This window comes from Dreissena polymorpha, chromosome 13 (genome assembly GCF_020536995.1).
Source record: "Dreissena polymorpha isolate Duluth1 chromosome 13, UMN_Dpol_1.0, whole genome shotgun sequence".
Lineage (NCBI taxonomy): Eukaryota > Metazoa > Mollusca > Bivalvia > Myida > Dreissenidae > Dreissena > Dreissena polymorpha.
In genome coordinates this window covers 13,657,994-13,685,422 of record NC_068367.1, presented here as the reverse complement: position 1 = coordinate 13,685,422, position 27,429 = coordinate 13,657,994, and the positions used below count along the sequence as shown (strand labels likewise).

At 34.8% G+C, this 27,429-nt stretch overlaps 1 protein-coding gene across 6 annotated transcripts in view; it reads right to left on the bottom strand.

Annotated features, from left to right (window-relative positions):
• The window catches only part of LOC127855831 (glycine--tRNA ligase-like), a 254,818-nt gene that overhangs the window by 153,465 nt on the left and 73,924 nt on the right, over positions 1-27,429 (bottom strand). The gene's annotated exons all lie outside the window — the stretch shown is intronic.

Here is a 27,429-nt window from a genome sequence, read left to right as displayed (position 1 = left end):
TTTGAGATATTTTGTTTTTTAATGTTCATATCGGAAGCGTAACTAAACAAATAAACTAAACTCAATTAATACTCAATAACATTTTTGCAGTCAACAAGTGTTTGACTATTTTTTGGAACATGTATTTTTTTTACCACATAGATAATACCATGAATGGCCACGTTTGATTTTAATTGAATAGATCCTATGTCAGTATATTTAAAAGTACACAATATTTTGTTTTGATCCATATAAATTAAAACATCTGGATAAAAGACAGAATAGCTATCGAGTATTGTCACGAATGTGCTAACAGCTCAAACTAATCTTTTGAACTAAATAAACAATACGATCAACTCGGAAATAACAGGAAAAACAAACACAACCGGATAGCACATTTGTGCTAATATGATGCGACAACAAGAAAACAAATATAAGCATTTCAAATACTCCTGTTGATGAATTTCTAATCGGATTACATGTACACTGCTCCTAACTAAGCCTGGGTGATTATCTCCTTATTTGGCGGTATACAGAATATAAGCGCACCAAACAGTCCCGTCTAATATCCCTTCCACCATACAAAGGTACACAAAAGAACCTATTCGTAACTTTTGTTGTGCGACTTCAACAGCATATGTACCATTTTGTCAATAAGCAGAAACTTTTAAAACAACTTATTAATTCTTATTTTCTTGTGAAGGGGGGGGGGGGTCAATATCAAAGTATATTTATTAACAAAACTATACTATGTTTAAAGTTACCGAGTTTATGCGATCGATTTTTTGTAAACGGATTAAACGTTGATGAATCCACACTCAAAGTTTAAGTTCAAAGTGAGTACCGGGTAGTATAACGTAATAAACGAAATATATGTTTTGTTCAATCGAAAATAACTATCCGATGTTCAGCAGAAAACTTCCTCGTGCACTCAAGACATGTACTGTGTCGGGATATTCTGATTAGTATCTGCATACCTTTACATAACATATTAACACATTTTTGGTACTAAAACAGTTTCGAGTTAATTTGTCGGTATAAGCTTTAAGGAGACCTTTTAACAGATTTTGGCATGTTTTGAAATTTGTCATTTAATGCTTTATATCGATTAATGTAAGAATTGGATCTATAAAGTTCCATTTAAAAAAACAAGAATAAAATTAAAGAAAGAATAAAGTAACCCTCAACAGGGCTCGAACCACTGACCCCTGGAGTGAAAGTCTATCACTTAGACCACGCGGTCATCCGAGCACATACAATCAGTGATGTATTTAATACGTTATATAAGCAATATTGGAAGTATTACAAAATATAACGACAACAACAGAACTCTCCAAATTTAGCAATCGTTTTGCGTTGCAACGCTTTATAATTTTCAGGTTTTTAAATCGTCAAAAGATGCATAAAATGGATATTTTAGAGAATGGTGTTCAGTATTACTGTTTCCTCACAAATGTCATAAATAGAACCAAAATGTGCGATGTATGTATTAATGTTTGTAACATACGAGAAGAATATTGCACTGTAAATATCATAAATACAACCAAAATGTGCGAAGTCAATGTATGTAATAATGTTTGTAACATACGAGAAGAATATTGCACTGTAAATATCATAACAGCAACCAAGATTTGCGAAGTCAATCTATATAATAATGTTTGTAACATACGAGAAGAATATTGCACTGTAAAAGCTTCAAACTTCAAAATAATACTATGGCCAGTAAATTCTTTGCAAAAACAACTATTTATGTATCCACTGTATGTACAAAAGCAATACTGACAAAGATACATTGTATCTAAGACATGGTTTGTCGATCTGTGTTTTTCTAGTGTTAAACACTAAAATGGCGACCACAGATACATTATGAATTATAAATCTGTGGTCCACAGGCAGTGGTTGTTACATTATTTATCATTTAAAATATAATAGGAAAAGTTGAAATGTATATGAACATAACATATTTCGATATAAAAATTATCGGACAATAGTTTGAGTCAGTCGAGCTTAATAATAAGTATGATAATATCAAGCACATCAAATTAAGAAAAATGAACATGAGAAGCATTCACCTAGTCACGAAACCTTAATAAAATGTGTCCCATCTGTAATAGTATTAGTGTAGTAATACACTTTTATCGGTCACTTGTGCGAACCGAAATTAAAGAGTATCGTAAATTATAGCAATTTTAATGAATTTGTACACATACAATAGTGATAAAAGTATTTTAGCCAGATCAACCCAGCACTAAACTAGTTCGCATAAAACGTAGCACGAGTATGTAATGATACATACACTTTGTAACGAAGACACATTTACTAATGATTAGTGACATATTCAATACATATGGCTTTACATTGACACAAGTTTATGAGCAAAAATAAATATTTTTCATCATTGATTTTTTATTATTTGTTAATTAAATATTACTTAGAGTATTTATTTTGTCTAACAAATAATTCGTTTTTATTTAATTTATGTGATATTCAATTTAGATAAAACTGTCATACTTGAGGCGACAATAAACTAAGCAATAATACTTAAATTGTAATCGTAACCTTTTTTATGTAATGATGTATGGAGCCTTTTTATTATGTTTGTGCAGGAAACATGTCTGTACCCATTTTGTTATTTTATCCTTCAGGGAACAACATGAACAGCTACGTCATGTGATGTCCTTAAAAAATTAAAAATAATTTAAACTTTTTTTTACACAAAAAACATTGTTTGTATAGAAAAGAATAAAACATCTGGATGAAAGACAAAATAGCCAGCGAGTATCGTTACAAATGCGGTAAAAGTTAAAATTAATCTTTTCAGGTAAACAAACAGAGCTAAACAACACTACCGGATAGTGTTGTATAAATGTGCTAATATTTTGTTAACTGTGACAAGAAAACAAAAGCTATATTCAAAAATTGATTAAATAACACTTCAATTGATGATTAGAATGCTGAAAGGATTACAGAACAGAACAACTCTTTATTTACGGCTGAAAGAGAGATAGGATTACAAGCACGTTTCCTAGAACTAAGCTTGGAGGATTACCAACTATTGCGAGCTGCATATAGCCTGAAGCATAACACCTGGTCCGTTATAACTACAGCAAAATAATTATATGTCAATTTGCCGACTGTTTTAAAGATCAAATCATTATTTTTACCCACTTTGTTACTTTGCTAAGAAAAAAAAGATGCAAACAATTTTGTACATAATCTTTCGGTTAAACAACACAACAGACATCAGTGCATTACAAAACTTTGTTCACATTTTTCGTTTGCAATTAGTTTTTATTTGAAATAACATATCTTTTATTCTAAAATGAAACATAAAACTTTTATTTGGCCGAAAGCCGAAACGACATTACGCGCTCCACTGGCGACACTATAAGCAATCCGGATCACGAAGCACAACTGAAATCTGTTTATACACGCCTCAAACAATGTGAACATAAGATTTCCTCTTACAAAACTCGAAAACGAGTTGTTAAGTTTTCATATTTTCAGTATATTCGGTAATTTTTTTTACTGGGTACAGGTACCAGGTAACAACCAGTTAACTATAAATAACGCAAGTAGATTGATAATCATTGTCACGTGGTAAACCCAGGAATGCAAATTGTGCTTGCGTAGTGAATTGTATATAATTTATATATAAAATGATCACTCTACTTGCGTTATTTATAGTGGTTATATCGTTATGTCACATATTTTCGCGATGTACTTTCGATTCAACATCGCCAAATTTAATTACCGAATATACTGAAAATATGAACTTTTTTCAAGTAATGTAATATACCAGTCGTGATATTTTAATAAAAATGACATAATAATTGTTAAAAAAAACTACGGTATTTTAGAACTTTTCTTTTTTCGTCAATCGTGGTTGACGGTCCCTTTAATATAATTGTGTGACTGGTACATTTTGTCCATTTAGTTTTGATTGCCAAACCCTCGGGCGTTCCACGACATGGCGGTTAGATTTCTTTCATGAATGTTTGATAGTGTCGCAGGCACTGAGGGGTTAATGTTTTTTCTTCAATGCAACGTGATAGCTTAGTATGGATAAGGGGCTTAGAATTGATAACGACCGTACGCTTGGAGGAAGAATGCCGGAAAAGGCGGCGCGAGATCGTTCCATCTTCGGAGTTTTGAGTGAATGAGGCGTGGGGCCGAGGGAGAACTATTTTGCCTTAGCATTACAATTTCGGATAAGATCTATTTTTCCGGTTTTTATCAATCATACAGTACATGATGTCACACCATTAAAAACACGTGTATGTCTCCAATAAATAACCAATAGCGCATTATGATATACAAATTTTGCAACTTCAAAAGCATTATCAGGAGAGAAATTCTTGGCTGCTCGTCCTTAATTTCTTTTTAAATTCTTTCTAACATTTTTTGCTAACTAATTTCTCTGCAAGATAAGCGCATATTTCTGCATGTATTAACATATTCTGGATGAATAGCGTAACACAATAAATTATATCGCGTATCATTATGTTAACAAGAAGAAAAAATATACAAAATCCGAAAGTCAAGTATGCATTTAGGGTTTTGTATCTTAGTATTATGATCGAGACCCAAGTCTGGTTTTCTAAAGTATTCTATAGAAACGGCGTCTTCAAATTTCTGTTCATTTACTCATGGTCACAAATTCTCTTGAATAAAGCAACAATGTGCCGCATGACTGGCAAAATCATGTTAAACGATACGAGTTTATATTTTAATGAAGAAACTTCGCATACTAGTTAGCAAATTTAATTAATCTTTGCCATAGCCAGACCACAACGGTCGAGCGGTTCGACGAACGACGTTATAACGACGACGTCAATATATGTGTCGATACGCAGCCGAAATCCCGAGTGAAACACGCTTATCTTTATATATAACGATCCATTAAAAAAAGTTGTACACGAAATAAAAAAGAGCATTAACATTTAGTGTTTAATCCCTCTTCTTTTGTTCGTAATGTTTTTCTATTTAAAGAAACTGGTCGATTAATATTTGAATTCTGCAAAATATGATAATTCTATCGGTCAAATATTGTTTACTAAAATGAAGTTAAAAGAAAACACATTTCTTTAGAAAAGATATTCGGCGTATATCATGACTTTGAAATAAAGGTACAAAATTACTTTTCTAAATTATTAAAATTAAAAACAACGCTTTAAGTGTTGTTGTATGTTGTTGTTTTTTTTCACTTAAAAATCGCATATCGCATGAAATGTTTGTCATTAAGTGCACGTTCATTAAACCACATAACTTGTGTTCGTGTATACACATTTTACTAATTGTGATCACATCATATGTGTCCTCACGTTTCTGATTATGAATTTATTTCTTCGTCATCGAAATTTGATATGTGATTAAGACGAAGTTTTCTTTCCACACATTCACATAACAATGTTGCATCCGCGTCATGCGAAAATTGGTCTTATTGCATATAAGGCCAGCGTAGCTCAATAAAGCTTCCGAAATTGCGCAGTCTGGTCAGGGGCTACGCTTTCCGCTATGAAAAAGCACTCAAGGCTTTGTGATATACCTTGCGTATGCTCCTCAGTATGCAAATCCTGACAAGACTGTACGGATACGCAGGCTGGACTGGAGCTGCGTTGGCAGCATATTGCGTAAGTCCCATTTTCGCTTGACGTGAGTTTTTACAAATCTCTTTGCGTCTTGTTAATGGAATATCAAACCACGATACTTTCCGATAGAAAATTGAAGACACACTGTGTTATTCATAGCAAACTGGCAAATTTCGGTAGCCGATTGTGGCTTGCAGAGCAGATTTTCAGACAGACTGACCGCGTTCGTCATACATTTGTGGCAAGATAATTAAAATATTTCCCTACTATCATTGTCACTGCACTACATGTATTTCGGTAGTGTTGTACCGCGATTCAAGAGAAAAGACATTACCCAATATGTTTTGAGTCATTTCTTTCCTTTACCCATTTATGCCTAGCGTCTAGAAAAAAGATCTGGGTCTGCGCTGTTTGCTTATAGGATTTACTGTAGGAAAAAATTTTTATACAGAAATAAACATACTAGACATCCCTAATTTTGGAAATAAATTGATCCCATTTAGAAGGAGGGGAGAATCCACTTGGAATAGATGGTTAAAAAGCGTGTTATTTGATATATTGAAAGCAATACGTTGTTATCAACATAAGGCGTTTATTTATAGTACATTCCGTCGTCCACGGGCGATTAACTGACCCAGCACTGACCCTGAAAGTCTTGGGGTGGAAGTTAACGTTAACGCGTATTTGTAAATGAGCCAAAATGGACATGTAGATAGAAGTCCGCACATACCTACACTGATTTGTGTTAAATCCAATACTACAAAGACGCGGTGATGTTGCCAGTGTTTCGGGGTATTATGATCAAATTAGCCAATGGAATAAATGGGGTGTAGAGAGACGGGGCAGCGGAGGTGGAAGCGAAGAGGACGGACGGGACGAACCTGGAAAAGCGATGCTCCGATAAGGGTGGCCTCGTGAAGAGAATGGAAGTGTCTCAGAACGGCGGTAATTAGAACTCTCAACTGCTGGGGAAACCGTTCTGGGGTTCGGGTCGACGTCTGGTGTCGTCTAGAGCAACCATAAAGGGGTTGCAGCGCGCGATAGGCGGAAGAAGAACTTTGAACATTGTCAGCACTCCATTACCTTTCAGAAGAACAGGACATGAAATGGCTTTAAATTGTCTACCAGTGCACATAAAGGTCTTGTTTGCCAACGAGCACTGGTCTATTTGGCTCAAAATTACTTCTTTCCCGAATACTCGGGCAGCTGGTGTAAATTGCACCTACTTTGGCTCAATATTAAAAAATCACACTGAAAGGTCACATGGACAGGTCCGTACATAATGTAGTCGTGAAGACTAGGAAACGACCAGTAAATAAACTTCTTATCTACACAAACGTGATTGCGTATGTGTGTCGTTGTAACAAATCAACATAGACTAATGGGGATTTATTACAAATGTACATGGATTATGTACTTAAAGATCTTTCTGCTGTACAGGAGAAAAATTATTTGAAATTCAATTAATCTCTACTTTCACATATGTTCTGGTCCTACTTCTTCTGAGCTTGTATTCTTACTTTATTATTCATAAATATAATTCAGCATGTTTGTTAGACAAGTAATAAGATCGTATATACTCGCTTTCAGCTAATAAACATTTCGGTAAACTCGCATCAGAGACGTAAATGACACGGTGTTACTAGACCGAATAGCATAAATGGCCTCATATGATGTAATTGATATAACCGATAAGAAATCAAATATATGGATTTGTTATAATTTGAATAACACTTCTATTGGTGGACTTCTAATCTGATAAAATGGATTTTGCCTCAAACTAAGCTTGCTGGATCACCCACTGTTGAAAGCAGCAGATAGCCAAGAATCACAGCAGGCTCCTTTCTTGTCTCCTTTATAACATGTTAAAGCAAGTACATACTATTTACATGTCAACGTTGTATCTCTGCAATCCGCAATCTTAATCCTAACTATCAATATAACCCACGAATGTTATATAAAATTGGTCAATACTCTAATTCTTTATATGCAAAGTTATTAATCCGTGTCTTTTTTTTAATAATAGGGTTGTTTTTACCAAATTTTATCATTTTACCATTTCATTTGGCATGTATGTTATGTGATTTTCTCTTTCTGCAAGAATGTACTAATTTTCATCATCATCATCATCATCATCATCATCATCATCATCATCATCATCATCATCATCATCATCATCATTTTCCAACAGAATCGACAGAAATCAAAACTTCAATTGTGTAATTTAACATTTATTAGAAATGCATTGCAACAATGGTGAAATCTCTAACAAAATCAATATAAATAAGATCATCTTAATGCATAATCATATATACTGTAACTTAATTGCTATCTCAATAACAATAGCAACATAGTTTTTGCATTATTTTTAATTGAATAACTGCACAATCGGTTTCGTGCCTGTTGATGCAATCGGGTATTCCTTTGGACTCGAAACGTCTCTCCGAAGGTTTCGCGGTACGGGGGTCGAATTATTTCGAAACGTTTACTCTTTGGGATAACGTATGTAACGTTAGGTCTGGGACGTTTATGCTTTCCACCATTTTACTGACGTCGATGGTCACCTCTTTCTGAGACAGAAATGGATCTTCAAAAGAGAAACAAACGCCAATGATCACTTGTTGGAACATGACTTTAAATGTTCGTAAACAAGAAGCAACACACCTAAAATAAGAAACATGCTAATATAGGACATCGTGTTATTATCAGGACATAAATTGAAACGCCTTTATTATGTATTTTTTGTTTAATTATTTAAACAGTCGTATAGTCTAGATAGTCGTATGCAGTTAGGACCCACGCATAGGGAAATACTTTTTTGAACCTGGGTCTCAAATGGACTGTGTTAAATAGTTCTGAGAAATCTTTATAGCATATTCACGATAAGTTAGTATTTGCTGCTTGTTCTAGCAGTGTTATTCTTAGACAGGTGTCCGTCGGTTGAAATGTTTTCATAACCTTGCAGTTAACATTGTGTTTAAGTAAGCTCGTAGTTTAGTTCCGTTTAATCACTTACCTCATCGACAATCTCTTCGTACACCCGATGCTGACGGTACGATCGGGATGCCCTGAGTATGGATTCTGCAGAGCCGCATTCTAGACGTGTGTCAATATATTTCCAGCAAGCCTGTTTCATTTCCCGGAGCTCAAACTGATCCGCGCCGCACAATAAGCCGGTAACGGTGACGTCATCAATAGTTGCGTATCCGCAATGGATGAATTGAATTATCATTCGGAAAACCTCTGGATCGTATTTCTTCACGGATATTGTGAGGTGCTTCCCAACACTCGACTTTCGAACATTGGGTTTGTGTAGAGCATTCAGAATAAGTTGATACATAACTCTGAAAATGTATTAATTGATATGTCAAGTGATTGTGTTGTCATCCTATAAATTATTTGTATAATTGAACATTATTTGTTTGTCATTATCATCAAAAGATATATAACCAGTGAAAAAAATCTAGAAAATCTAACTTTAAACTTTTGATTAATTCCAGCGATATGCATATATATTTATTAGCTTTTATGTGCATTTATAGATACGAAATGCAAATACTTATATAAATTTTGATGATACTTTATAATAGAAGAGGACAAGCATATTAAAATAGTTCTACACTTACTTGCTACGAACCGCTAAAATCGAGCGCAGGCCGTATACGGGAACTGCTTTCGGTCCCACAAGAAACGTGACGTCACACATCTCGGGCATTTCCAAAAGTAGCTTCAGGCTCTCGCACAATGTTCCGGTGCAGTTGACATGCGCGCGCACCTGCTGTGGCGGAAGCGAAGTTCGTGCGGTCTGGTTTGATGCTGATTTTCGCTGAATGGTAACGTCCGGGTCGGATGAGTCCAACTCCGTTGATTCATAGCCTGACGACGAGTCTGTGAAAAAAATGTCAAATAACTTTCAAAAGTAACAGATTTAAAATATGCCATACTGTTATAAAACCCTTAAATGTTTTAATATTTTTTAATCGCAAATAATACAAATAAATTAAAGTAACAATCACGCTAAAAAATATCGAATATTTCGTTAAATAAAGCTAACCCATTAAAAAATCAATGTTCCTTTTAGCAAAATGCAAAATTTTAACGTTAAATGTTGTCTGGTAGAATTGATTTAACGAGATACAAAATGCTCGTTTTTATTTTTTTGTGGCCACAAATAATTCCATTTATATCTCCCGTGAAATATCCGAACATTTACGGGCGAACACGAGATTGGATACGGTAAGCGTCGGAAGCATGACGTAGCTCTCATGACTAATCATTCTGTGAAATCAAAATGAATTCTGTGTAACTGGAACTTAGCGAATGCGAAAATGGCTTGTTTAAATTATGCAAATGAACGCAACCCGAATGAATCCGATCCTGACTCGAAAGCGAAAGTAGATTACATCGTGGAACGATATTTAGATATTTAGATGCTTAAAACTTGCCGAATGCATGTAATATAACGTTTTTACATCAATGTTACTTGTTTTTAGGGTCTTCCTATTGTAATTAACCATCGTATGGTACTACTTGTTGTCGAATGTTTTATATAGCATAATACAGTAGCTGTATGTATTGGTGAGCGTGATAGTGACTTTAATTAATCCTTTAAAGTCAATATAATTTTATCAATAAATTTAAAACCACAAAATGCGGTTAAAGAAAATACACCCTTTGTTTTATTGCTGAAATATTCTGCATATACTATAATGAATGTCTATGGTACCGTCAAATTTTAAGATATTTTAGTTGTGGCGTCCACTAAAAAGACAAAAATAGAAATTACGCTACCATCAAGCGCTGAATTCGAATGGAATTCATGGTCCGAGTCGTCGTCCTTGCTCAATAACGGTTGATTTAAGTCTTCCACAAACGTATCCATAATATTTATCTTATGTGACGAAGTTCTTAATATTTTTTCTAACTGGTCCGTCCACTTTGTCTTTATAATTTACATCATTTTGTTTTTCTATATATACGCATAAGTGGAACGATAATCGTAAAGGTGTCTATTGTTGAAAGGTTCATTCCGATTGGTTAGTTATTTTATACATAAATGTATGCGAGCTTTTTATTGGCCAAGCTTAAGAAATTCGAAATAGTTAAAGCATGTGTTGATAATTACCTAATTACCTTTAAATGGTGTAATAAATGACAATGTTACTCAAGGGAACAAAACTGCAAAAATAGAATGTGTTTTTTACACCTATCCAGGCTGAGAAAACTCTCGACGGCTAAATTGCACTTACGTTTCTAGTTAAGACATCTGTCACACAATCTCTGTAAGTAATTTGTAGGTGATGACAAAACCTCTTCCCTGTTTCCACTTTGTACAATAGCAGGTTTTAAACTATTGAATAAATGGCCGTGACAAAAAATTGAATAATTCTTTAATTACTTGAAATTAATTTATTCTTAGCGACGAAAGGTGATTCTTTGTTAACGTTGGAAAACATCAATCAATAGAGACAGAAAATTTTCGTTTTATTATATATCCGAAAGGTTAAAAACAAGTTCTCTCGTAACCATTCAAAATAGTTATATGAGTTATTTCAGTACAGATAATAACTCGAATAACTCACTTTTTAGATTGTTTATTTTTTAGTTTAGCCTAATAAATTATTTGATAAATCTCGTATGATTATTATGTTTTAAAAGACATGCTGAAGATTGTAATAGCATTTTTGAGATATTTTGTTTTTTAATGTTCATATCGGAAGCGTAACTAAACAAATGAACTAAACACAATTAATATTCAATAACATTTTTGCAGTCAACAAGTCTTTGACTAGTTTTTGGAACATCTATTTGTTTTACCACATAGATAATACCACGAATAGCCAAGTTTGATTTTTATTGAATAGATCCAATGTCACTATATTTAAAAGTACACAATATTTTGTTTTGATCCATATAAATTAAAACATCTGGATAAAAGACAGAATAGCTATCGAGTATTGTCACGAAAGTGCTAACAGTTCAAACTAATCTTTTGAGCTAAATAAACAATACGATCAACTCGGAAATAACAGGAAAAACAAACACAACCGGATAGCACATGTGTGCTAATATGATGCGACAACAAGAAAACAAATATAAGCATTTCAAATACTCCTGTTGATGAATGTCTAATCGGATTACATGTACACTGCTCCTAACTAAGCCTGTGTGATTATCGCCTTATTTGGCGGTATACAGAATATAAGCGCACCAAACAGTCCCGTCTAATATCCCTTCCACCATACAAAGGTACACAAAAGAACCCATTCGAAACTTTTGTTGTGCGACTTCAACAGCATAAGTACCATTTTGTCAATAAGCAGAAACTTTCAAAACAACATATTAATTCTTATTTTCTTGTGAAGGGGGGGGGGGGGTCAATATCAAAGTATATTTATTAACAAAACTATACTAAGTTTAAAGTTACCGAGTTTATGCGATCTATTTTTTAAACGGATAAGACGTTGATGAATCCACAATCAAAGTTTAAGTTCAAAGTGAGTACCGGGTAGTATAACGTAATAAACGAAATATAAGTTTTGTTCAATCGAAAATAACTATCCGATGTTCAGCAGAAAACGTCCTCGTGCAATCAAGACATGTACTGTGTCGGGATATTCTGATTAGTACCTGCATACCTTTACATAACATATTAACACATTTTTGGTACTAAAACAGTTTCGAGTTAATGTGTCGGTATAAGCTTTAAGGAGACCTTTTAACAGATATTGGCATGTTTTGAATTTTGTCATTTGATGCTTTATATTGATTAATGTAAGAATTGGATCTATAAAGTCCCATTATAAAAAACAAGATTAAAATTAAAGAAAGAATAAATTAACCTTAACAGGGCTCGAACCACTGACTCCTGGAGTCAAAGTCTATCACTTAAAACACGCGGTCATCCGAGCACATACAATCAATGATGTATTTTATACGTTATATAAGCAATATTGGAAGTATTACAAAATATAACGGCAACAACAGGACTCTCCACATTTATTAATCGTTTCGCGTTGCAACGCTTTATAATTTTCAGGTTTTTAAATCGTCAAAAGATGCATAAAATGGATATTTTAGAGAATGGTGTTCAGTATTACTGTTTCCTCACAAATATCATAAATACAACCAAAATGTGCGAAGTCAATGTATGTATTGATGTTTGTAACACACGAGAAGAAAATTGCACTGTAAATATCATAACTGCAACCAAAATTTGCGAAGTCAATGTATGTAATAATGTTTGTAACATACGAGAAGAATATTGCAATGTAAATGCTTCAAACTTCCAAATAAAACTATGGCAAGTAAATTCTTTGCAAAAACAACTATTTATGTATCCACTGTATGTACAAAAGCAATACTGACAAAGATGCATTGTATTTAAGACATGGTTTGTCGATCTGTGTTTTTCTAGTGTTACACACCAAAATGGCGACCACAGATACATTATGAATTATAAATCTGTGGTCCACATGCAGTGGTTGTTACATTAATGTAACGGACATATCATTTAAAATAAAATGAACATGAGAAGCATTCACATAGTCACGAAACCTTAATAAAATGTTTCCCATCTGTAATAGTATTAGTGTAGTAATACACCTTTATCGGTCACTTGTGCGAACCGAAATTAAAGAGTATCGTAAATTATAGCAATTTTAATGAATTCGTACATATACAAAAGTGATAAAAGTATTTTAGCCAGATCAACCCAGCACTAAAATAGTTCGCACAAAATGTAGCACAAATATGTAATGATACATACACTTTGTAACGAAGACACATTTACTAATGATTAGTGACATATTCAATACATATGGCTTTACATTGACACAATTTTATGAGCAATAATAGATATTTTTCATCATTGATTGTTTTATTATTTGTTAATTAAATATTACTTAGAGTATTTATTTTGTCTAACAAATAATTCGTTTTTATTTAATTTATGTGATATTTAATTTAGATAAAACTGTCATACTTGAGGCGACAATAAACTAAGCAATTACACTTAAATTGTAATCGTAACCTTTTTTATGTGATGATTTATGGAACTTTTTTACTGTGTTTGTGCAGGAAACATGCCTGTGCCCATTTTGTTATTTTTATCCTTCAGGGAACAACATTAACAGCCACGTCATGTGATGTCCTTAAAAAATTAAAAATAATTTAAACTTTTTTTTACACAAAAAACATTGTTTGTATAGATAAGAAAATAAAACATCTGGATGAAAGACAAAATAGCCAGCGAGTATCGTTACAAATGCGGTAAAAGTTAAAATTAATCTTTTCAGGTAAACAAACAGAGCTAAACAACACGACCGGATAGTGTTGTATAAATGTGCTAATATTTTGTTAACTGTGACAAGAAAACAAAAGCTATAATCGAAAATTAATTAAATAACACTTCAATTGATGATTAGAATTCTGGTAGGATTACAAGCACGTTTCCTAGAACTAAGCTTGGAGGATTACCAACTATTGCGAGCTGCATATAGCCTGAAGCATAACACATGGTCCTTTATAACTACAGCAAAATAATCATATGTCAATTTGCCGACTGTTTTAGGTTACGCATGCGCAATTAATTTCCTTCTATATTACATATAAAATAGTTCAAGTTCGATATCAATTTTTACCATGATCAAGCAATGACCCACTATATCATCATACATCATTGGAAAGATAATCTTTTTAACAAATGGATGTCATTAAATTCTATACGTTGTAACTCAAAATATTCACCTTAGAATAGGCACACCGGTTTTGACAGCTGTGCAGGCGACCATTTTGGGCTCAAATAGTATGACCTACTTTCATAGCCGGGAACCATCAACAGAAAAAGTAGAGCACAAAAATGGCTTTTTATTGCTTACAAATATACCTTCAAATTGATACAAAAAACATTTCATTTGCAATGTATTTTACAAAAAACATTCCATTTGCAATGTATTTTACAAATCCTATGCAGCATGCACTGAACAATGTGTGCTAAGTATCAAACTTACAAATATACCTTCAAATTGATACAAAAAACATTTCATTTGCAATGTATTTTACAAAAAACATTCCATTTGCAATGTATTTTACAAATCCTATGCAGCATGCACTGAACAATGTGTGCTAAGTATCAAACTGACTGCATGTTACCCTGCAAACAGGAGTTCCGGTTTGGGTTTATGTGACCTTTAAGAGAACCCAACCCCTTCAAATTTGAATTAAAGGCACTTTTCCCACAGGTATAATATGTTTTGAGAAAGATCACAAAACTCCGGTACAATGACTCACAGGTTTATTTATAAAAGTTGCCATTGAAAGCGCCATGCGTAACAGCGTTACGCGTCAAGAATTAAGGTAGAAAAGCCAAACTTGGTTACATCATTCATGCAGCACTTAGACTCCATACAAGGCATCACTTTCGATTCTAATAGGCAAAGCTGATATAACATATGACTTAATAAGTGAAAAAAATCATCAATGCCAATATTTGTAATCAAAGCAGGTTTTGAACCGGATTCCAACAAACTTTTTGTTTGGCACATTTTAGGTAAAATCCATGTAGAAGCAGCATTTCTCATGTCAGTTGACCCAACAAAAGGGCTTGCTTGCATGGAAAAACAACACACTTCCTGACTAAAAAAAGTCATCGTCAGACATGAGCTTAAAGTATTTTGTCACACCTGGACCTATGATTCATCGGCTCGAGTTCCGTCTCGGACAGGCTCCGGAAAGTGTCAGTCTGGCCCGGGTGCTCAATTCCGTGTAATCTGAGAAAACAAAAAGGTTTTGTGTGCACATTTACCCGTTACGGTGCCAACTAATGTAAGTTAGATACAATTAGAGTAAGCTTTCAATAGTCTGTGTTGCTTTATTTGCTGCAAATGGTTAATTCACCACGCCGGCATCAAATTGTCGGGCACACTGGCAAAGTTATCGCCACAAAATGTGGTTTCAGAGCTGCAGTAAATGTAAAACACCCAATTTTCCTAATTTTGGTGACACAAGTGTGCCAGGATATCAAAGAAATCATTTTACAATAGATTTAATTGAAAATAACGCCGTTCTAACCTGCAAAGACACCGATCCTCTCAACACGACTGGGCGAGTGTTGAGGGCCGTCTCCGAATCTGTCATGCTATACAGTTTTTGATGGCCTGTCACTTCAGGCGGACTTGTAAACCAATTGGACGACAGTTCAGGCAGAGCTATAGACCCATTTCGACACCGCCTACAAATGCAAAGTTAGGTTTACGCATAATATTGAGGTCACTTAAATACAGATTCCATGGTGTTTTTCCCGCAGGGTCTATCACAACAACATTCTTCCAGGAAAGAAAGCATAATATTATTATCATTTTTGTGTTTTCAGCTGAATACTTAATTTTACTTGAACTCAGCAAGATATCCAAACAGGAAACATAAGGCGAAGTAGTGTTATTCTGAGTAGATCTGCCTGACGGGGTTGAAGGCGAAGGCATATAGCAGTGTGGGTCCAAAATTGGCGGGCATTTTTAACAGTAAAAGGCTAAAAAAGTAAACAATAATAATAAATACAGATGCAATAAAGACATGCATTAGGTTTATTATTGAGATTGATGCAAATTAATGTCAAAAAGTCACTGAAAAACAATACCGAGTGTTTTAGTAGTCTTAGAATATGTCTCCGGAACAGGTTTCGTTGTGATTTTTCAGCATTTACCCACTTTATGACCCCAAGTGCAACAGCCAAATTGCAAACAGCCCTAATTTGGGTCAAAATGACACCAGTTGCGTCATTGATAATCACGGTATACCGTTCGGATTATGGCATGTCGCCAATTCATAACGGATAGGTCTGCTTATAATTTATTCTCATAAATATATAAATAATTTATATGAATTTTTTATTGAATGATACTAATTTACTAACTTGTGAGCCATTTAACTTAACCATGTCTTTAAAACAATAAAAAAAAAACAAGATGATCTACAAATTAGATGTATACTTGGTAACCAATTTATCCTACGAAGGCACCATATCAACGCTTGTTTTTTAAAGTCTTTCCTTTCATACGCTTAGTCACTCTGGTGAACTTCAACATCGTCAAAATAAACATCCAGGCGTTTTAATTCACGATATTAGTTTTCAGTATTTCAATGGTCAAAATCAGTACTTGAAAAACTCGATTTAGATGTAAGATTGCACAGACACTAGTTATTTCATTTTTAAATATTATTATGTAAGAAACCAATAATAGCTCCCAATATTCCAAGCTTTATAAGGTCATTCCGCGCCTTAGGGTGCATTATGTGTTGAATGCGAACCCAGCCCGCATATCTGTATGACGTCCTTCCGCGCCAAATAATGTGTAATGTGAAGATCCAGAACGTGGCTAAACACGACTACAATAATGAGTTCTAACCGCGCCCCAAAACGAATACATAACCAACGACCTACATTCACGACACAGGAGGTGCTTTTCATAAAGGCTGCAATTTCCATCTAGTTATTTTTTACATAAAGATAATTAATATCCGTGTCGTCTCGTGATTTGGCGAAGGGATTGGGTCGCAAAATATAACACTTTCAGGTATCACCAACCAAACTTAAATAAAATCGTTTCCGTGTTGTGTTATGTATTGGCGAAGGGACTTGACCGCAAAGTATAACTCTTTCCGGCATGGTGATCACCATCCAAACTCGCATCGACTGGAGCGGTTATTGTCCCCTGCCGGTGAAACCGGAGGGGTCTTATGGTTTGCGCTCTGTCTGTCTGTCTGTCCCACTTTTCTGGATCTTGCGATAACTTTAAAAGTTCTTCATATTTTTTCATAAAACTTGAAACATGGATAGATAACAATATGGAGATTATGCACGTCATTTCATTGTGTTCCTACGTCAAGAATTATGTTTGCTATGGCAACAAATAGACCAGAAATATTAATAAATAGACTGGAAATATTGCTGAAAATAGTGGATCCTGTGATAACTTTAAATGTCCTTCATTTTTTCATGAAACTTGTAACATACATAGATGGCAATATGGAGATTATTCTCGTCGTGTCATTTGTTCCTACGTCAATAATTTTGGTTGCTATGGCAACATATAGACTAGAAATATTGCTAAAAATGGTGGAGTTTCCCCGGTTGGGGACTTATATTGCTTGGTAATAGTCTTGTTGACACTGTGTCGTCTTGTTTATAAGCGCGTGTACCAACAATTGTGATAATTGGAAAGCCCCGGTACTGTACAGTGCTGTACAATAAGCCCTTGTACGGTACAGTGCTGTACAATAAGCCCGTGTACGGTACAGTGCTGTACAATAAGCCCGTGTACGGTACAGTGCTGTACAATAAGCCCGTGTACGGTACAGTGCTGTACAATAAGCCCTTGTACGGTACAGTGCTGTACAATAAGCCCTTGTACGGTACAGTGCTGTACAATAAGCCCGTGTACGGTACAGTGCTGTACAATAAGCCCGTGTACGGTACAGTGCTGTACAATAAGCCCTTGTACGGTACAGTGCTGTACAAAAAGCCCTTGTACGGTACAGTGCTGTACAATAAGCCCTTGTACGGTACAGTGCTGTACAATAAGCCCGTGTACGGTACAGTGCTGTACAATAAGCTGTTGTACGGTACAGTGCTGAACAATAAACCCTTGTACGGTACAGTGCTGTACAATAAGCCCTTGTACTGTACAGTGCTGAACAATAAACCCTTGTACGCAATGTGCAGTTATGTGCAATGAGAGAGTGTGTATTTCAAGGTTTATAAGGTAATTTCGCGCCTAATAGCCCGGGGTGTGCCCCCGCACTCCTACCTGATGAGGTAGTGAACGCATGAAATTTGGGACGAATTTTGAAACAAAGCTGCAATTTGAAGCAATGAAGCTGTTATTTCAAAATGTTCATTTTTGGTGTTTCCTAGGTTTTGGGGCGGCAGGGGGAGGGTGGAGTTAGTGAAATCGCGAAATCAGATTCATCAGATCTTACTGAGTAAATACACATGTTTTGGGTTTACACTTGTAAGCACTTTCTTTTTAACGAGTATATTCACTTTGAGAACGCATTTGTCTTAAACTTAACTGCACATTATATTTATCTTTTATTTATTTTCCTTGACAACAGTATCCGTCGGTAATAAAGCTAAATTATATTAACGGTTAGATAAAAACGGTCGGTTTATTGCTGTTGCAGTGACAAATAAAACAATTATTCTCAAATTTCATGAACATTATTTTAAAATATATATGCCATTTGATATTCTTAATGAGTAATATAAGTAACACAGCTTCTTACTGACACCGCGGATCCATCCCAATCGTACTCTCTTTAACATGCGTTGTCAGAATAAAGGAGCCATGCACCGAAATTGTCTGTTTTCCCAAATTAAACTAAAGTGGTGCTGTATTTAATGAAGTCAATTGTTAAATTGTGTGACTTATTTTAATGTTACTGAGTGGATATGAAAAATTACTGACCTAATATGGTGTAGTCTTCTGAGTAAATCAACTGTCAGTTAAGCTTACAACACAAGTCACATGTTTATATCCGTTATGTTTACGTGAACATAAGGAAAGTCAACAAGAAAATGTTGCTATTGTTTGCACGCAGTTATTTCACAGTCAATATACTTGTCCACGTGTTTAAATGAACACGTGCTTATTCTCTTTATGCAATCTACCAAGTGATAAGTAGAAATCCGCCGCCATTTTGCATCAGCGTGGCTATAGCTTTAAATACCACTTGATGATAATGTAGAGGCTAATTGAGCTACCGGTTGATCTCGATATACTCTAAATATGGCGAGTTGATGAGGTACTTCATGACATAAATGACATTTTAAGATCGCTCTTAATTAAATGTGAATTTTGTTATAGTTGTATGACCATTATTGTGATATGATGCTTGATTATTGTTGCAAGATGTACACAAGTAGCGTATTAAATTACCCGAGAAAACAAAAGTAGCGATTATATTTGTTGAGGCTATTAAAATGAAGTTCTAAACACTTAATCGAGAATCGCTCTCAGGGCACAATGCATATGCGTAAAATGTCGTTTCAGATAAGCCTCTGTAGTGTGTACAGGCTTATCATGTACTACATTTGTCTGCTGTTGTGCAATTTTTCTATTAAAGGAAGTCTCTTTCTTAAGAAAAATTCAAAATAAGCGGAATGTGTAGTCGCTCATTAGCCTTTGCGGACTGTGGAACCTTGCAAACTGTTGAGAAGAAAACACACACCACTCATCTACACTATACAAACATTTCACACCACTCATATACAAACAGTTCACACCACTCATCTACAAACAGTTCATACTTATATACAAACAGTTCAAACCAAACATATAAAGACAGTCTACACCATTCACCTACATACAGTTCACACCACTCATCTAAGGAGAGTCTACACCACTCATGTACAGACAGTCACATCACTCATCTACATACAGTTCACACCACTCATCTAAGGAGAGTCTACACCACTCATGTACAGACAGTCACATCACTCATCTACATACAGTTCACACCACTCATCTAAGGAGAGTCTACACCACTCATGTACAGACAGTCACATCACTCATCTACATACAGTTCACACCACTCATCTAAGGAGAGTCTACACCACTCATGTACAGACAGTCACATCACTCATCTACATACAGTTCACACCACTCATCTAAGGAGAGTCTACACCACTCATGTACAGACAGTCACATCACTCATCTACATACAGTTCACACCACTCATCTAAGGAGAGTCTACACCACTCATGTACAGACAGTCACATCACTCATCTACATACAGTTCACACCACTCATCTAAGGAGAGTCTACACCACTCATCTACAGACAGTCACATCGTTTATCTACAGAGAGTGCACACCTTTCATCTAATTAAGTTCACTACACTCATGAACTGACAGTTCATACTTATATACAGACAGTTCAAACCACACATATAAAGACAGTTCACACCACTCATCAACAGACAGTTCACACCACTTATCTATCGAAATATCCATATAATTCCAATAATCATAATTTTTATCCGTCATCTGATGCTTTGAAGTTCATAATGAACGAAAAAACAAAATATTTTTTTGCATATGGTTACTAGGAAAAAATGGAATTATATTACTCTGGCATTTAAAATAAATATTAATTCAATTAGTCTTTAAAACATTTGGATTTTACGAGGCTTTTAGTGCCTAAACTAATCGCATAATTGGATCGATCAAAATTTCATAACTTATTAGGAAATATGACCATAAGCTAAACGAATGTCTCATTTTCCCTGGTAATCTGCGGAACAAAATGTAAAGCGTGTCAGCCTGGATGACACGTTGGTGAATTAAATAAGAGAAAATTTCTCTATCGATCTCTCCTGTGTAAGATCTTTTCAGTGTTTACTTGCACTGCGAATAATACAAGAATCAGGACATTCGATGAACTGCTTGACTCTCATAGTTTTGATTTTGTCCTGTGGCGATTCTTATACAAACGTGCTGATATCAAAATAAGAAAAAGCTAGGCGCTGCGTTCGCTTTGACTTAGGTTGAATTGTGTTAAAAGAGGTTAAAATGTCCAAAAGCCCAGTTTTCTCAGAACGCGTCTCAAATGCATTTACATAAATACTGAAACACCAGAAACAGGGTCATTAGATGCATTGTTGTCAACTTCCTATTTGGTTTAAACATATTTATTCCAGATTGTGTTTACAACATAAGTTTAAACATCTAAGGTTATAGGATTGAAACGTTAGGTGGGCTAGTAGGATTCCTTTCCTCGGTAATATATTTACAAACATAGTGACGGTAAGACCAAAAATCAAGTTAAGGCGTTAAGTGTCGTCCCTGATTAGCCTGTGCGGACTGCACATGCTAATCTGGGACGACACTTTACGCACGTGCATTAAGCCCAGTTTTCTCAGAACGCGGCTTATTTAATAAATTTAGAATGTGTTGTTCTTATTTCCAACGGTAAAATATGATCAATAACTGAAACTACAAATATTGTGTCATTATTGAGTTATTGATCATGTCCACATGAATAATTGAAATAAATACAATATCATCTTGAAACCTTCAAATACAATATGATACAGACTAGTGCATAAGTGCTTTCCAAAATTACTATCACATATCAAACAAAGATTGTGCAAGCTAAATTAGATTTAATTGTCAGCTTTTCGCTTGATACATTCGATTGTTGTGTAGCTTTGCTCTGCCTGTTGCACATTGACGCAGTAATATATATATATATATATATATATATATATATATATATATATATATATATATATATATATATATATATATATATATATATATATATATATATATATATATATTGCAGGACTAAATACATTTGTGAACACTTATGTGCACACCTTTATGATCTGGTGTCATATCCGACACTTATGCTAAGGTTACTTTCCATTTAATTAATGGTATTTTATTAAATCTGTTTTGTCTTTTTTTCAAAGCGCTTTTATTTAAAGTGAAAATGACAATAATGTGAACAGAAACATATTATTTGGCATATTATACTAATCAAAAATACACAAATGTTATTCATGTTGTTTCATGTTCAGAATCATAATATAAATAAAACGCGTAAAAACTATAGAGCGCATATGCGTTGATCTCATTTAACGATCCATAACGTTTAACCTGAATTGGTGTAGTATGTCTATTTCATCAATCTCACTAAAATATTAAACGATTTCTAGCATATTAAAGTGGTATTTACCGATTGTTATAAGTCAGCAATCCATTAAATTAAACCATGTGCGCGATACAAATTGCAGACATATTTTCATCTCACAGAAAAATATAGAACGTTTACAGGCGTACATTTAAGTTTAATATAAAGATTGTTGTTCGCTTTAAATTATTGGAAGAGGAAGGCAAAAACCTAACAGATAAAAAAAAAGGAAATATTTTTTAAACTTACAAGATCATCATGTGTGTCGTATTCTAAGACAACTGGGCATAATGCATGTGTGTAAAGTGTCGTCCCAGACTAGCCTGTGCAGTCCGCACAGGCTAATCAGGGACGACACTTTCCGCCTAAACTTGATTTTCGGTGAAGAGGGACTTCATTGAAACTAAAAATACTATAAAAGCGGAAAGTGTCGTCCCTGATTAGCCTGTTCGGACTGCAGAGGCTAACATGGGACGACACTTTTCGCACATGCATTAAGCCCAGTTTCCTCAGAACGCGGCTCATGTAGTAAACATGAAACAAGTATCGTTGTAAGTGTGTGCGTGTGTGGGGGGGGGGGGGGGGGGGGTCGAGAGACGTTATTTATACACGGTAATTCATAATACACTGTATTTGCAAAGAGTTATTTATTAATTACATTAGCTTGATGTAAAAAAAAATCGTTGCGCTTTAACCTATGAAGTTATAAGCGTTAACGACATTCGTGAAATCGAGATTTTTCACTATATTCTCTTCAATGGCGTATCATAACGAACATTGACCGTCATTTTCTAACAACTTTGCACGTATTTAGCCCCTCTATTAGTATTAACATTGAATCGTGCTTGTTTTGCACTTATGGCTATCAAATGACGTTTACTTCCACTTCATCATTCACAACAAGATCTGCCAATGAGATACATGGACGTGTCCGAAAAGATATTAAAGTATTTGACCGCCCGACAAATGAAAGAGAACTATTTTTTCCGACCTCAGTAGTGTCCGAAATATGTTGAATGTTAACAATACGTTTTCTTACAGAAGCACTTATTCAGTATGTCTGATGAAGTCAGGCAACACTTCGTAGTCATTAATTGCTTTTCGATAACAAGTAAATAAAGCCTTGATGATGTGTATTAGAGCTTAAATAAGAATTTAATATATAATAATATTAATAATTTTCCTCTTGAATATTCCCATATTTTTATTTTTCTTGGTGTTAGTTTTATTTATCACAACATTACATGCCTTTCAACTCTTCTCTAAGTAATCTGATTGGCATAGGCAAAGGTCTACATCTTTTTCCATCTCGCCAATATTATATAACAACTAACTTGAGATTATTTACACCACGAGAAAAGAAAACCAAATTCAAACAAATATAACTAAGACATCAGATTCGTTATTCGCGGACATTGAGTATATAACAACAATCTTAGCGAAACAACAATGATATCTCTTGCTTTACGTTACGTCAATAAAGCGGCGTAGATAATCGATAGAAATTTCACATTATTACAGGAAAAGTGACACGATTCCTATGAAAATATATTATTTCATACCTTTGTATGCATAATTCAACTTCAGGAGTGTTCGTCTATATTACGAGACGCATACTCATTAGAGACAATTCCACACCCGATCTCTGAAGGATCATGTCTGTATTAATATCGTGTCTTGCACTACGAAGAAAGAATGGACTTTGAACCAGAAGGGTTTTAAGCTTTACTCCTGGTTTTCTTAAATGACTGTTTCAGTCAAGGAGTAATTAATGTTTCTTCTACTGAAGAGATCTCGTTACAAACAGCTGGAGATGAACATAAAGAATTAATACAAAACATTTTGACTTGTTAAATAAAAACTTCATGTTTAAAAATGTTTGAAGTTAAAATGTCATATTCTGGAATGGTGAAATAATGTAAATTTATATTTTATACAAAGGAAGAGCAGACACTTAGATGTTTTGCTAGAATTGTTCGACATCTTTTATATTTTTACAGTAAAAGAAGCAAACAAGTCTTTTCAAGTTTAATTTAATATTGTATTCTCATGATTAAATGCATACTGATATTTTATTAAATGTGCAGATGAACTAAAAGAAGTCAATATAAATAATGAAATGCCTTTCGTTACATGTAACTAATGTGTGTTCAACAAAGCAATCAATTTCAATTAATTGATCGTTGAAATGATCACCATCTGTTTCCAATAACAATCCAAAGCATGTCTTAGTTACCTATATGTAACAATTCAAGGATGCACATATTTGACAGAGTTGTTTTTTTCAGTTCAATAAGTCATTTTTTTAACAAACTCCACAATGTTCGCGTCTTACTTTGCTGGACTTTCATTTCGGGGCACTTAGGCTCGAATCCCAAACACGGATCATTGTATTGCGATTTTTCATAACATTTTTGATACGGCAATTCTTCGTGAACGAGTATAAAAGGAACTTCTATGTTAATGTGACCAGTTTATATCTTCTAAGCCTGTCCTGGGAGAATATCTGACCCATGCATGTCTGACTCATGATCAGTTAAATACAACGAAAGGAAACAGACGATTGTTTTAACTTGAACCAATCATACTAAAACATAAAACAAATGTTCTTTTTCGCATCAACGAGACCACACAATCAAGCATTAATCTAATAATAAAAAGAAGTTATTATATACTTATTGTTGCACCACTCATGCAAATGTTATTAAAAATTATGCCAAATTATTTTTCTACCATCAACTCAAAATTTTCTGAAACGTAATTCGAATCATTCGAATTCACTGTGTATTAAATTATAGTGGTATTTAACTTATTGAATGGTTGTAACTAACGATTTTAACACGCATTCTAGGCCCTATATTAAATAATACGATGTGTACGGATTAAAAACTATACGATCTATTGGCTGCCTCTTTATGTGCATTATTCCTGCATCAAGAAGAAGCTGCTGTGAACATTCTTGGATCGATACTGGCTGCAATGTTTGGCATGATATATTGCTCAGAAAACACAGAAAGCGCCTGAAAGACATTGCTTCCATAGCACTGCATGACAGTCGGTAATCGATTCGAGTCGTTAAAGGCTTGTAAACAAGTTGGTCTGTCATAGTCGTAGCTATGCTCAGGCCCGTACTGTGCCCAAGCTCTCTACTTTATTAGTATAATAGTATCACGAAAGTTGGCCTCATTTTGAAATACAGTCGGATATTATGTTTTGCTAAAAGGCATTACATGTGGACGTCCTTGTGTGTGTTGGATGGAGCCGGAGAAACCCCTACTTATCCGACCACCAACCAAACTCGCATGCAACAGTAACGGGCATTGAGCACGGATTGCTAAGGTGAGACGCGCATGTATCAACCACTGAGCTAAACTGACAGTAAGTCAAAGTCGAAGTCGTCGTCCAAGTGTTGGTTGATGCTGTGGCGGCGTGGAAGAACGATTGGAGGGGAGGGGGCGGGTCAGGGTTGGAGGGGAGGGGGCGGGTAAGGGTTGGAGGGGAGGGGACGGGTAAGGGTTGGAGGGGAGGGGGGCGGGTAAGGGTTGGAGGGGAGGGGGCGGGTAAGGGTTGGAGGGGAGAGGGCGGGTAAGGGTTGGAGTGGAGGGGGCGGGTAAGGCTTGGAGGGGAGGGGGCGGGTAAGGGTTGGAGGGGAGGGGGCGGGTAAGGGGGTCTTGCTTGATGGCGTTTCTGTTTGAAATTAATTGGGTGTTATCACATAAAGAAAGGCGGTTCTTGACATTTTAGCAAACACTTATTTGTTTTGAACTTTTGATCAATCATATTTCAAAAATGCATGTAAGCGATATTGAATGCCATACTTCGAACGAATATTTTTATAAGAAAGTACGGACCATTTATAACAAAAAAATAAAGGGTTTAAAATAGCGTGTTTGTCTATTAACGTATGTATGCTGACATGTGTTATGCATATAAGATTTTGCGTTTAGCTGAAAGGCCAATGCAGAGTGCGTAAAAAATCAGTCCCTTAAAGGGATCTTTTCACGCTTTGGTAAATTGACAAAATTGAAAAAAGTTGTTTCAGATTCGTAAGTTTTCGTTTTAGTTATGATATTTATAAGGAAACAGTAATACTGAACATTAACCATGCTCTAATATAGCCATTATATGCATCTTTTGATAATTTTAAAACCTAAAAATTATAAAGCGTTGCAACGCGAAACGATTGAATAATTTGGAGAGTTCTGTTTTTGTCGTTAAATTTTGTGAAACTACAAAGATTGCTTATATAAGGTATAAAATACGTCACGAATGTGTACTCGGCGGAATAGCTCAGTAGGCTAGAGCGTTTTTACTTCAGGACTCTGGCAGGACTCCAGGGGTCACTGGTTCCAAACCTGCTCCGGGCAATGTTCTTTTCCTTTTTTATTTTTTTTTCTTGATTTTTTACTGGAGCTTTTACGATCCAATGTTTACATTTATCAATATAAAGCATTTAATGAATAAGTTAAAAAAAATGGCAAAATCTGTGAAAAGGCCCCTTTAAGTAATTCAAATAACGAAATGAAAACCGATAATCTAGCACTCGATTAGTCTGGATTACCTGCCCCTTTGTATACAAAGACTATTTGTTTACAATAGAAGCTGGGTACCAGACCAGCACTCGATTTCCAATTACAAAATACATCACCAATAGCAACTACATATAAACATTCCCGAAACAGAATAAAGGCTATACATGTATTCGTGTTGTAAATGTCTTGGAACACATTATTATTATAATTATTATTATAATAATAATAATTATTATTATTATTATTTTCATTTTTGATACTGTTTGAATACGAGTTGCAAGATTTTTTGTCATGTTTACAAATATCGGTTATGAAGGGATTTATTTCGCAAGTGTTTAGATTCAGTAAAGTCAACAATATTTTAATAGTTTTGCGCAGAGATGCATATTACTCGCTTGGCTTGTTTCTTTAAAGTAGCTCATAAAACACTGTATTTTGTAAAATGCTACAAATGTTACAGTTGTTCCTTAATCGTGAACAACACCCAATAAACTCAAGCTAGTAATCGATTTTCGTTTTGGAAGCGATGTTCAATACACGCTCATTCTGTCAGACTGCAAGATCAACCGACAGTCATTCTATTGGATGAATCACCCGTCATGTGCATGACGTCATATAGTTCCCGGATAC